Below are 13,716 nucleotides of genomic sequence, written 5' to 3' on the forward strand. Positions count from 1 at the left end.
GAGTGGAGGACGAGGGTAGTTATAAGGGGTCAAAGTCGCGGTTTTTATTATTTTTTTTGTGACGCTCATGATCGAAATAGTGCACCAAATTTTGGGAATAAGTAGGTCATGACGTAACTAAGTAAAATCTCTAGGGGCGGAACGCTGCGTGGCCGACAAAGGGGTGGGGGTAGGGGTGAATATAAAAAATATAAAGGTTTTTTTGCGACGTGCGTGATTGAGATAGTGCACCAAAATTTGAGACTAAGTAGACCATAAAATAACTAACTAAAATCCCCCGAGCCGGAAACCAGAGTGGGGGACGAGGGTAGTTATAAGGGGTCAAAGTCGCGGTTTTTATTATTTTTTTTTGTGACGCTCATGATCGAAAGAGTACACCAAAATTTGGCAATAAGTAGGTCATGCATGACGTAACTAAGTAAAATCTGTATGGGCGGAACGCTGCGTGACCGACAAAGGGGTGGAGGCAGGATTTTTGTGACGTTCGTGATCGAGATAGTGACCCAAAATTTGGGAGTAAGTAGATCATGACGTAGCTAAGCAAAATCTCCAGAGGCGAAACCAGAGTTGGGGATGAGGATATTTGTAAGGGGTCAAAGTCGCAGTTTGTATTATTTTTTTTTGTGACGCAGCACAACAGTTTTTCACCACGCAGCGTTCCGCCCCTGGAGATTTTACTTAGTAATGTCATGATTTACTTATTCCCAAATTTTGGTGCACTATCTCGATAACGAACGGCAAAAAAACCCCTTATATTTTTATACTCACCCCTACCTACCACCTCTTTTTACGGCAAGCAGCGTTCCGCCCCTGGAGATTTTACTTAGTTACGTCATGACCTACTTAATCCAAAATTTTGGTGCACTATCTCCATCCATGAGCGTCACAAAAAAAAATAATAAAAACCGCGAATTTTACCAATTATAACTACCCTCGTCCCCCACTCTGGTTTCCGCCTCTGGGGATTTTACTTAGTTATGTCATGGTCTACTTTTTCCCAAATTTTGGTGCACTATCTCAATCACAAACGTTGCAAAAAACCACTTAAATTTTTTTATATTCACCCCTGCCCCACCCCTTTGTCGGCCACGCAGCGTTCCACACCTGGAGATTTTACGTAGTTACGTCATGACCTACTTATTCTAAAATTTTGGTTCACTCTCTCGATCATGAGCGTCACAAAAAAAATAATAAAAACTGCGACTTTGACCCCTTATAACTACCCTCGACCCCCACTCTGGCTTCCGGCTCTGGGGATTTTATTTAGATATGTCATGGTCTACTTATTCCCAAATTTTGGTTCACTATCTCAATCACGAACGTCGCAAAAAACCCCTTATATTTTTTATATTCACCCCCACCCCCACCCCTTTGTCGGCCACGCAGCGTTCCGCCCCTAGAGATTTTACTTAGTTATGTCATGACCTACTTATTCCCAAATTTTGGTACATTATCTCGTTTATGAACGTCACAAAAAAATAATAAAAACCGCGACTTTGACCCCTTATAATTTTATCGTCCACCACTCTGGTTTCCGGCCGTTGGGGAAAGTCATGTACACAACTAATTGAACAGATCCCCGTTTCCATATTACTTATCACGCACAAAATCCGCTCCCACCTCTTAGACTATTATCTTCTGCTTATAGTCCAAGCTGTGGGTGAAAAATAGGTCGATTTCAGGATATAATTCAGGAATTTTTGAAACCTATCAGGTGTTGTAAAGGAGGATGCCAGGAATAACTTATACTAAAATGTAACCAAAAATGTTGTGCGGTTTTTTATTTATGACGATTTTCATTTGTTAATTTTGCAATTTTTAAAGATTTTTAATTTTGCAGCTTAGGATATTCATTTTCGAGAAAAACTTTTAAATAGAAAATTGTGGTGAATTAAAAGACCTACAATTTGAGCTATAGTAATTTTAATTTCGTTAATATGTTATTGCAAAACAGCCTGCGAAAAGTCCAAAATGGCCGTTTTTGCAATTGCCTTATTTATTGTAAAAATAACTTTTATGTATCTTTTAAGGCTTTGAAATGAAGATCTTTCAATACTAAACATAAAAAATTGTAGTGCCCGATTGGTGAACTTGTTGCTTAGATATTATAATTTGTTTATCCCAAGAGGTTAAATGTCCAAAGCTATAACTTTTTGAAAAAACATCGTACAGAGTTAATCCAATATACACTCTCCTTCTAATGATTTATATTTTCATATTCTGATGTAAATAAATGCGTATAACATTTTTCAACCTCTTATTTCGAGTTTGAAAATAAGGGGGCAAATTTCGTTATAAATATTTAGAACTGAAGCCGCCCCTGTACATCCTGTGAGTTTCTAACTTAAAGGTTATTGTTTCTGAAGACAAAATAAAGATTCAAAACCAAATAAAAATTTTCTACGACCAACTGAAGCCAAGATAATTGTTTTTGTTTTCTTAAATCGTAATGACTTTATTTATAACAATTAAGAAATTATTTCACAGTCATTGACTAAAGAAAGACTTATATTAACTTAAAATAAAAATTATTTTAAACGAAAATTACATTTAAGTATTAAGAATGATTTTTAAAGTGTAGTGGAGATTTATTTTTCGTTACGACTGTGATTTATTGTGTCGGTTGCCCTTAGCAACGGCTAGCAACTTATAATACATTGAATCACGGTTTTTGCTTTAAATTTTAAAGCACCGCTTGGATTGACATGAAATTTGGCAAACACATAGATAACATGTTGAAGAATAAAAATGATATTGCGTCTCTGTGTGCTTTTGTCCTGGGGGTGAGTTTCACCCCTTATAAGGGGTGAAAAAATATATGTTCAAAATAAGTTCGGAAATGGATAAAACGTCTAATTCTAAGCACCTTTTGTTCTATAGCATTTTTTCACCAAGTTAATACTTTTCGAGTTATTTTCGAGTAAATACCTTAATTTTTCAACAAAAAAAAAACACGTTTTTAGGCGGTTTTTGACAAATAACTCAAAAAGTAAGTATTTTATTGAAAAAAAGAGTTTTAACAAAAATATAACAAATTAAAAAATGAAAAAAATGATGTATTCATGAAATCTCTGGACCCAGTAGAAACAAAGTTCTAGCTAATGAAAAATAGGTTCATATCCGTCAAATTTCAAAGTGAATTATTTCAACGTGAAATAACCAAAAAATCATGCACTTCTTGGAGAAAAATCATTACAACTTTTTCAAAGTGGTTAAAAAAATATGTATATCTATTTTTGAAAAAAGTTTATAGCATCAAAAGTAAGCAAGTTACGCTGAAAATAAAGTTGATCTCTTTTTTTTGGTCGAAAAACTCGGGAAAGTCACCCTCTAATTACCATCTTAAATCAAATTCATCATTACCGCTTCACAAGTTACTTTGCTCATGTATTATTTATATGATCTGTAAGTATCATCGGTTCAAAGGGTTTATTTAAAAAAAATTGGTTTGAAAGTAAATCTGTTTTAATTTTTAATTTTAAAATTTTTTTTTTAAATAACTTAAAATTTATTAGTGTGACCAAAAATCAAAAAGAGTAAAAATATGTAGTTTTTGCTGTTATGATATTTTGGATTTTTTGCTTTTTTTTTTTGGAAGGCACAAATTTGTTAGGATATGGCTGTTCTAAATTTGCATACACTCGTGATTATTGACTAGTTCAAGTCCTTTTAACTACAGCCCTTCAAAAATAAGCACCTTGAACCGATGAAACTTACAAATAAAACAACATTGGAGTAAAATGGATTAATTTCATTTTTGATGCTAATTAGGGGGTGACTTTTCCGAGTTTTTCGACCAACATAAAGAGATCAACTTTATTTTCAGCGTAACTTGCTTACTTTTGATGCTATAAACTTTTTTTAAAAACAGATATACATATTTTTCTAAACACTTTAAAAAAGTTGTAATGATTTTTCTCCAAAAAGTGCATGATTTTTTGGTTATTTCACGTTGAAATAATTCACTTTGAAATTTGACGGATATGAACCTATTTTTCATTAGCTAGAACTTTGTTTCTACTGGGTCTAGAGATTTCATGCATACATCATTTTTTTCAATTTTTAGTTTGTTATATTTTTGTTAAATCTCTTTTTTTCAATACAACACTTACTTTTTGAGTTATTTGTCAAAAACCGCCTAAAAACTTGTTTTTATTTGTTTAAAAATGAAGGTATTTACTCGAAAATAACTCCAAAGGTATTAACTTGGTGAAAAAATGAAGAATTAGACGTTTTATCCATTTCCGAACCTATATTGAACATATATTTTTTCACCCCTTATAAGGGGTGAAACTCACCCCCAGGACAAAAGCACACAGAGGCCCAATATCATTTTTATTCTTTAACATGTTATCTATGTTTTTGCCAAATTTCTTGTCAATCCAAGCGGTGCTTTAAAATTTAAAACAAAAACCGTGATTCAATGTGTTATAAGTTGCTAGCCGTTGCTAAGGGCAACCGACACAATAAATCAGAGTCGCAACGAAAAATAAATCTCCACTACATTTTAAAAATCATTTTTAATAATTAAATGAAATTTTCGGTTAAAATAATTTTTATTTTAAGATAATATAAGTCTTTCTTTAGTCAATGACTGTGAAATAATTTCTTAATTGTTATAAATAAAGTCACTACGATTTAAGAAAACAAAAACAATTATCTTGGCTTCAGTTGGTCGTAGAAAATTTTTATTTGGTTTTGAATCTTTATTTTGTCTTCAGCAACAATAACCTGCAAGTTACAAACTTATAGGATGTACAGGGGCGGCTTTAGTTCTAAATGTTTATAACGAAATTTGCCCCCTTATTTTCAAACCCGAAATAAGAGGTTGAAAATGTTATACGCATTTATTTACATCAGAAGATGAAAACACAAGTCTTTAGAAGGAGATTAACTCTGTACGATTTTTTTTTTCAAAAAGTTATAGCCTTGGACATTTGACCTCTTGAGATAAACAAATTATAATATCTAATCAACAAGTTCACCAATCGGGCACTACAAATTTTTTTTATGTTTAATAGTGAAAGATCTTCAGTTTAAAGCCTTAAAAAATACGTAAAAGTTATTTTTACAATAAATAAGGCAATTGCAAAAAACGGCCATTTTGGACCTTTCGCAGGCTGTTTTGCAATAACGTATTAACGAAATTAAACTTGCCACATACCTGATGTTATTTAGCCGGTACCCTTTTAGTAGAATACCTTTTTCAGTTTCGTGCAAAGCTTCAATAAATATTCTTTCCGCGTAGAGATTGAAAATTAGAGGGAACAAAAAGCAGCCTTGCCTCACTCCACTCATGATTTTCACATATTCGATGTGTTCACCATCAACTCTGAGGTTTGCACTCTTATTCCAATAAAGGTTACTAATTATTTTCAGATCTTGGTTGTTAATTCCTGCTTCTTTTAGTATTTGCGTCATCTTGTCGTGCTGTACTCGATCAAACGCTTTTTCGTAATAAACCAGACATGACTCTCGTACCAACAGCATTTATGAACTCGAATGAGTTGAGCGAAATTTGACTTTAAAATAGCTTGTAAATTCTCATAAATTCTTGTGAACGACTAACTGATTTGTCTTATTCCACTGGTCGGCTTAAAATAACTCAAAATCGATTTCTTCACAAATATGACAGGTGTATTCAATCATGAAAACTAATGGACGTCGAGTCATCGATTTAAGCAAATTTCTCATTCTTTTCGGAAGTATTAGGTTAGCATCTTACCTGCAACAAACCATTATAGATTGGCTAATTTGCATTCAATCGAATGCATTCATAAATTTTCCTTGTGGTTGAAGTCGTTTAGATGTTTCAATGCGATCAGTCTTTAATTTAATATTTCGCAGTGAGTCACCGAACAAAACACAAGGAAATATTTCACTGAACAATGTATAACGCCGCTGATTTGGAATTCTCATTTTTTTTTTAAATTTCAGTTTGAAGCCATAGTAAAATGTGTTTTGAATACTAATTTAAACTAGGTCGGTATTATTCTTAGAAGTTCCACATGTCACTTGTACTTTTTTATTACTTTCTTTTATGAAAATTGTTAATATCACCACTTAGATTGAGTTTTGCGGTCAAAAATTTAGAACGTGCTCAAACCTGTAATGATTTGTTTAGAATTTTTTATTATTTTGTACTTTCAGTAAATATCGGAAATTGATTCTTCTTGAAAGCAAAACACGTCTTATATTACGGTAAAATTTGTAAAAGCCGTTCGTGTTGGTTTTACCATTATATTTTCTGATTCATTTATTTTCAAAGTCAACTTTTTGATAAATGGTATCACGATAAGAACACAAGGTATTGGTTTACTATTAGTCCAGGCTGTATACTCGCCCCCGTTAGATAAATTATTCCGATTCGTTTTTTTTGCATAAACTTACTTAAAAAGTGGTTCTTTTTGATAATAAGGTGTCAGTCCTTTTTGAAAAATAAATCCACAGGGTACCAGTAGGTACGGTGGTCGGAAAATTGTTTTTTTACAATTTTTTCATTTTGGACATTTTTTTGTCATTTTGGATTATTTGGGTCATTAAAAAGGGTGTCTTGTGATTTTTTTCTAAACTTGATTGTTGTCGAGTTATACGCGATTTAAAATTTGAAAACGCGATAATCGCCATTTTCAAGGCTTAATAACTCGGTTAAAAATTATTATTATGAAAGTCAGAAAGTGGCAAAATTAAAGTTTACTTGGGATGTGAGCTAATAGCCCGATCAAAGAACAATCTGACCCCAAAAAAAAAATAAAGGAAGGATGAGAATTTAGGAATAGGTAGTCGAAATTGTCAATTATTATATAAGAAAAAGTTTACAATTCTACATCCCCTCCATTTTACAAAAATGGATGGGAATACCCCTCTCGAAGATGAAAAAAAAATACATTCAAAATAAGACCGGAATTGGATAAAATGACTAAATCTAAACAACTTTTCTTCTATAGAGTTTTTTCACTAAATCAAAAGTTTCACTAAGTTGCAGCTAATGAAAAGTAGGTTTTTCTTCGTCAAATTCGAAATCGAATATTTCAATGTGAAATAACCCAAAAACGGAGCACTTTTAAGGGAAAAGTGTAAAAAAAGGATTATTTTTGTTTTTTAAAAAAACTTGTAATATTAAAAGTAAGTGAATTACGCTCCAAATATTGTTGGTCCCTTTTATTTTTTCGTAAAACAATCGCGAAAATCACCCCCTAATTAGCATCACATATACATTTTAACATTACCACTTCACAAGTTACTTTGTCTATGTATTATATATAATCTTTAAGTTTCATCGGTTCAAGGTGCTTCGTTTTGAAAGAGCTGTAGTTAAAATGGCTTGAACGAGTAACTAATCACGAGTTTAGGCAAATTTTGAACAGCCATAGCATAACAAATTTTTGTCCATAGCATAACCAAAAAGAAAACAAAAAATCGAAAATATTCAGAAAAGCAAAACGTACATTTTATTACTGTTTGAGATTTTTAGTATTCCTAATTGTTTTTAAGTTAATTCCATAAACAATTACAATTTTTTTCAAAATTAAAAAAAAAATGTTTTATTTTAAACCCAATTTTTTCCAAACTGAGCACTTTGAACCAATGAAACTTATAGATAATATAAACATTGCATAAATAAAGTAACTTGTAAAGCGGTAATGATTAATTTTATTTGAGAAGCTAATTAAGGGGTCATTTTCGCCATTTTTTTACCAAAAAATAAAAGGAACCAACAATATTTTGAGCGTAACTCACTTACTCTTAATGTTAGAAGTTTTTTTAAAAAACAAAGATAAACCTTTTAAACACTTTAAAAAGTTGAAATGAATTTTCCCCGAAAAGTGCTCCGTTTTTTGGTTATTTCACATTAAAATATTCGATTTGGAATTTGACGAAGAAGAACCTACATTTCATTAGCTGCAACTCTGTTCTACTGGGTCTGCAGACCTCACGCATACACCATTTTTTTTCAATTTTTTATAAACTATATTTTTCTAAGAATACTTTTTTCGCTAAAATACTTACTTTTTTAGTTATCTCCGAAAAACCGTCCAAAAACATTTTTTTTTTGTTAAAAATGAACACATTCACTCGAAAATAACTCGAAAAGTATTGACTTATAGTCTAAGAGCTGGGAGCGGATTTTGTGCGTGATAAGTAATATGAAAAAACTATACGGGGATATGTTGAATTAGTTGTGTACACGACTTTCACCAACGGCCGGAAACCAGAGTTGGGGCCGAGGGTAGTTTTAAGGGGTCAAAGTCGCGGATTTTATTATTTTTTTTATGACGCTCATGATCGAGATAGTGCACCAAAATTTGGGAATAAGTAGGTCATGACGTACCTAAGTAAAATCTCTAGGGGCTCAACGCTGCGTGGCCGACAAAGGGGTGGGGGTAGGGGTGAATATAAAAAATATAACGGGTTTTTTGCGACGTTCGTGATTGAGATAGTGCAGCAAAATTTGGGTATAAGTATACCATGACATAAGTAATTAAAATCCCCAGAGCCGGAAACCAGAGTGGGGAAGGAAGGTAGTTATAAGGGGTCAAAGTTCCGTTTTTTATTATTTTTTTTGTGACGCTCATGATCGAGATAGCTCGCCAAAATTTGGGAATAAGTAGGTCGTGACGTAACTAAGTAAAATCTCGAGGAGTGGAACGCTGCGCGGTCAACAAAGAGGTGGGGCAGGGGTGAATATAAAAAAATGTAAGGGTTTTTTATGTAAGACCATGACATAACTAAGTAATATCCCCAGAGACGGAAACCAGAGTGGCGGACGAGGGTAGTTATAAGGGGTAAAAGTCGCGGTTTTTATTATTTTTTTTTTATGGCGCTCATGATGGAGATAGTGCACCAAAATTTTGGAGTAAGTAGGTTATGACGTAGCTAAGTAAAATCTTCAGGGGAGGAACGCTGCTTGGGGTACAAAGGGGTGGTAGGCAGGGGTCAGTATAAAAATATATGGGGGTTTCTTTGCCGTTCGTGATCGAGATAGTGCACCAAAATTTGGGAATAAGTAGATCATGACATTACTAAGTAAAATCTTTAGGGGCGGAACGCTGCGTGGGGGACAAATGTTGTGCCGGGTCACAAAAAAAAAATAATACACACTGTGACTTTGACCCCTTAAAACTACCCTTATCCCCAACTCTGGTTTCCGGCTCCGGGGATTTTACTTAGCTAAGTCATGGTCTACTTATTCCCAAATTTTGGTGCACTATCTCAATATAGCACGTCGCAAAAAACCCCTTATATTTTTTATATACACACCTACCCCCACCTCTTTATCGGCAACGCAGCTTTCCACCCCTGGAGATTGTACTTAGTTACCTCATTACCTACTTATTCCCAAATTTTGGTGCACTATCTCGATCATGAGCGTCACAAAAAAAAATAATAAAAACGGCGATTTTGACCCCTGATAACTACCCTCATGCCCAACTCTGGTTTCCGGCTCTGAGAATTTTACTTAGTTATGTCTTGGTCTACTTATTCTCAAATTTTGGTGCACTCTGTCAATCACGAACGTCGCAAAAAAACCCCTTATATTTTTTGTATTCACCCCTGCCCCACCCCTTTGTCGGCCACGCAGAGTGCCACCCCTGGAGATTTTACTTAGTTATGTCATGACCTACTTATTCCCAAATTTTGGTTCACTCTCTCGATCATGAGCGTCACAAAAAAAAATAATAAAAACGGCGACTTTGACCCCTTATAACTACCCTCATCCCCAACTCTGGTTTCCGGCTCTGGGGATTTTACTTAGTAATGTCATGATCTACTTATTCCCAAATTTTGGTCTACTATCTCACTCAAGAACGTCGCAAAAAACCCTTTATATTTTTTATATTCACCCCTACCCCCACCCCTTTGTCGGCCACGTAGCATTCCGCCCCTAGAGCTTTTACTTAGTTACGTCATGACCTACTTATTCCCAAATTTTGGTGCACTATCTCGATCATAAGCGTCATAAAAAAAATAATAAAATCCGCGACTTTGACCCCTTATAAATACTCTCGGCCCCAACTCTGGTTTCCGGCCGTTGGTGAAAGTGATGTACACAACTAATTCAACATATCCCCGTATAGTTTTTCCATATTACTTATCACGCACAAAATCCGCTTCTATCTCTCCGACTATTAGTGAAAAAACTCTATAGAACATAAGTTACTTAGAATTAGTCATTTTATCCAATTCCGGACTTATTTGAACGTATATTTTTTCACCCCCGAGAAAAAATTTTTCACCCCGTATTTTCCAATTTTTGTAAAATGGAGGGGATGTAGAATTGAAAACTTTTTCTTATATAATAATAGACAATTTCAACTAGCTATTGCCAAATTTTCATCCTTCCTTTATTTTTTTGGGGGTTTTCGTAAAATTTTGCGTTCTATTCCCTGATCGGGCTATAAATGAGGGGGCCATGCATTGAAGAGGCAAATATATTAAGAGGGGAAAGATATGAATCATAACAGAAGATAAAGTATGTACAGGCAAAAGGTCAGTAGAAAAACGCCACAAGTGGCTGAAAGACCTGAGAAGAGGGTTTGACCGCTCATCTGCAGAAATTTTTCGTGCGGTAGTTTCCAAAGCTACAATTGCCATTTGGATCGCCAACCTTCGAAAGAAGACGGCGTAATAAGAAGAAGAAGAGCTAAATGAACAATGGGACTGCAGCCTTGAAATAAAACGACGGCGACGCATTGAGATGACCAGAAGCGCATTCAATAAGGTGAAAGCAGTATTATGCAATGGAAAACTGGGAATAGAAATTATAACTAGAGTATCGGGACGTTACGTATTCTGTGTCCTTTTATATGGAGTTGAAGCCTGGACAAATAATTACGGATGCAACTGAAAAAAGACTTGCCAGTATATCATTGGCAACATTGTTTAACCTGGCATTGGAGTATGCGGTTAGGCAAATGCAAACTGGACGAGGAAACCTACTGACCAACCGAACGGTTCAACTGACCGCTTATGCCGATGATATTAATACTATGAGTAGAACATCAAAAATGGTAGATCTGGAAATTATCACAGAAAAAACAAAAATAGTGACTCAAACGAGAAGAAATATAGTCCCACAAATTATTATACATGAAGATGACATTGAAATGGTTGGAAAGTTTACATACCTGGGAGTAGAAATATATGCCGACGGATCAGAAGACGGAGAAATACGGAAGAGAATAACGCAGGCAAACAGAGCTTATTTTGAGGTCGAAAAAAAGCTCATTCGTTTGTATTGCGTTAGTACTGGATTGTATCACCGTTCATTCGTTTGTACTGCTCCCCAACCTTTTAAATCTGCCTGGAGGGGCTGGTGGTATGCTATCCCTCCCCTTTTCGATCCGGGGGTCCGGGATGGGTATGTTCGTTTGTACTGCGTTAGTATCGGATTGTATCGCCCCAATTTTGTTTGTACTGCCCCCACCCTTTTAAATCTCTCTGGAGGGGCTGGTGACATGCTATCCCCCCTTTTTCAATCTGGGGTTCCGGGATGGGTATGTTCGTTTGTACTGCGTTAGTATCGGATTGTATCGCCATTATTTTGTTTGTACCGCCCCCACCCGTCTAGATTGGCCTGGGGGCCAGTGACATGCTACCTTCTACTCTACACTGTTTGCCATCTGAACGTCGAAAATAGGCTATTTCGTTTGTACTGCGTTAGTACTAGATTGTATCACCCTTCATTCGTTTGTACTGCCCCCACCCTTTTAAATCTGCTTGGAGGGGCTGGTGACATGCTATCCCCCTCTTTTTCTATCTCGGGGTCCGAGATAGAAATGGACCCTGTAAATTCTCTGATTACAATGTAAATTTTACCACCAGTGCTAAATACTTCAGTAGTATTTTGTATTTTGACAACGACACCCAATTTGGGCGTCGAAACGTTATTAATTTTTTTTTCAATTTAATTGTGGCTCATTTCCCATCTGAATAGTTAATTATAAAAATGCCACAAGAAAATAGCTTCAGATCAACACGAAGTTGAAAAGTGCATTTCGGGATCTGATTTCTGATGGAAAATTTGTGTTCAACAAACATGTACCATTTTTTAAATTGGCAGCGTAAAACCATTGTTTAAGAAATTATTGCCAAAGATTTGAATTTTATATGTAAGTATTAAAAAATAATCTTACGAATATCACACGACAGTAAGAATAAATAAGAAAATAATGCTTCTTTTTTTTTTCAAATTTGTTGTCATTGGGCAATAGCCACTCGAGCCGTGCGGGCTCTTGTGTCTATTGCCAGACAACAAATTTTCGAAAATTATTCTCACTCTCATTATTGTCAATTTATTCTCACTCTCTTGTGATATTATACCGGATAATTTTTGATAATATCCCGTCGTCAAGTATATTACGCCAGATGCCCTTCGTTGCTACGAAAAAATACAGTCAGTGACATTAATGACAATTAATGTTTTAAAAATTATAAAAGTAATGAGTTTCAGAAGTGATTTGTACTTACATAAATAAATTACAATAAAATTTTGGTTTTGTTTTATTCATGAAATAATCGCAACAAATTGCACTCGATCTCTAAAATTAATATAGAATTTTTGCTCTCGTGACACTTTGACATAATTTCAAATTAAAACTGTCAAAGTATCACCCGGGAAAAATTCAATAATTTTAAAGCTCTTGTGCAATTACTACTGATAATTCCATAGTACAAATCGAAAATTGCACTGTCATTGTTTATTTAATAGGTCAGTTTGGCATTTCACATATAAATACAAATATTTTTCAATAAAAATGTCTCGTTTTGGCACTGAATCTGTAGAGTAAATTAACACGTTGACGGACAGTGCGTCAAATGTATAAGCAAGTGTTTTGACACTATTTATTTTGAAAATGGAATACGGAAATTCTGAATTTTATTGCAGTCATAAATGAACAATACAAGCCTTTCTAGAAAACAAATTACCATAACATAGCAGCTGCAATTATTGTTATCTGGTCTCTGGCATTAGATGGTAAGAAAGATATTTATTGTGGGAATTTTTCATTTAATGTTCCAAATACTTTTAATAATTTTCGATTCCAAGGAATTCTGCCGAATTTCTGCCTAACATAAAAAAAATGCCGCGCCTGTTACAAAGTATTTTTTACCTCCAATGGGAAGACAGAGAGGTTGAAATTGTACAACGAAGGGTGCATTTCGGAATGCGCCGCATGAGATCTTTGAGTTTCATATCGATAGCGTGTGAAACTGTAAAATTTATTGAGGGGATGGATAAATTTCTTCCTAGTAGGAAAAAGGAAGATCGCTCCTCTGACTTCTGATCGAAAATGGTGTTCAAAATATCTTCAAGAAATACATGTACCATTTTTCAAGTCGGTAGCGTAGAACTACTCCGAGATCCATCTGAGGGGGTAACTTTCCATTCTCCATGGAGAGTGGAGAGTGGCTTGCAAGCCTGTTTTTCAGTTTCAAAATGTAATTCGATACATTTTTGACGAATTTACCAAATTTTACATCCGCGGTGTTACTATGTGCAAGGTTTGGCTAATTTTGTGTCCTTAATCCTAGCACTAATTTCCTGTCTTAAATGTAGAAGGGTAGGGGTAGTACAAACAAAATAAGGGCGGTACAATCCAGTACTAACACAGTCCAAACGAAATAGCCTATTTTTGGCATTCAGATGGCAAAGAATGCATAGTAGAAGGGTAGCATGTCACTGCCCCCCCCCCAGGCCAATATAGACGGGTG

This window comes from Diabrotica virgifera, chromosome 4 (genome assembly GCF_917563875.1).
Source record: "Diabrotica virgifera virgifera chromosome 4, PGI_DIABVI_V3a".
Classification (NCBI taxonomy): Eukaryota; Metazoa; Arthropoda; class Insecta; order Coleoptera; family Chrysomelidae; genus Diabrotica; species Diabrotica virgifera.